The sequence below is a fragment of the Apteryx rowi genome, unplaced genomic scaffold (assembly GCF_003343035.1).
Source record: "Apteryx rowi isolate R43461 unplaced genomic scaffold, aptRow1 scaffold_243, whole genome shotgun sequence".
Classification (NCBI taxonomy): domain Eukaryota; kingdom Metazoa; phylum Chordata; class Aves; order Apterygiformes; family Apterygidae; genus Apteryx; species Apteryx rowi.
Window position 1 is genome coordinate 838,417 of NW_020448786.1, and position 1,174 is coordinate 839,590.

Genomic DNA, 1,174 nt, shown 5'->3' on the forward strand with positions numbered 1-1,174 from the left:
GGCGCGGCCTGCTCGGGGGCTCCCCCGCAGCGAGGCCCGCCGGCCGGGCAGCGGGCAGCGGCTGTAGGTGGCCCAGATACGCCCCGTCCCCGGGGAGCTCTTTTTCCCTTTCCCTACGGAAAGGGGCCCAAGAGGCCACCGGCTGCCCTCGAAGTGGCCTAGGAATGGCGCGTCCCACCGCTCCCAGGGAACAGGCGCTAGGAGGACATGCCGCACTTCTTTAAGGGACGAGGCGTCCGTGCCGGCCGGGGAGCCGGCGCTGGGTGATCCCTCCTTCCCAGCCTCCGCAGTAAGCAGCTTCGTGATGTGCCGTGGCGTTGAATCCGGGAGGCTTCTTTTTAGGTGTATTTCCAAATAGCCCTGTCTAATAAAAATAAGCCTGCGCAAGATGCTTCAAGTAGAAAAGCAATGAATTCCCTGAGTGGGAGCTATAAATCACTGGGAGTGCAAAGAAGGGTCCTTTGCATGCAGTTCAGAGCATGCGAGGCCTGTGAGTCTCCGCGTGCCTGACCTCTATATTAAAGATGAATGTAGTTGCTCCGTGTTATGCAAATTCAGATCATCCAGCTTCTGGCATACTGCCGGTATGGTCCTTATCAGGCAAAGGTCATGTACGTTTGGATTAGACTAAACTTTCCTAGGGTAAAAAGGAAAGTGATATAGGCTTGAGGACAAGCTTTTAGAAACCAGTTACTAAGATGAACTTAAGTTCCTTTCGTCCTTTCCATCAGACCTTTGACATGGGAGAAATAATGAGCTCTCACCCTTGTTATGGGTACACTACCAGGCAAAAGGTGAAAATTGATTTTCAAGCTGTATGGATCTACTAATCAAACACTAGAGCACTCTCTGGCAGCAGCATGAGATTTTTGCATTCTTTCCTTCCCCACTGTGCAAAATCCATTTTAGTATTTCCTGGTTCAGCAACAATATCTCATCATGTATCTATCCATCACATCAGAGAAAATGAAAGTCTCATTGCCACCCAGGCAATCCAGCGGGCTGACAGAATGATGCATCCCACCACGTCCTCTCTGACTGCGAGAGCGCCAGGAGCATCTTGCTTACAACCAGGAACACAAATCCTTCAGTCTGGAGCGGGGGAGAAAGGTGGAGTTAAAGCAGATAAGATTTTGTTAATACGATAACATTGAACCCAAATTAGTGCCCAAGG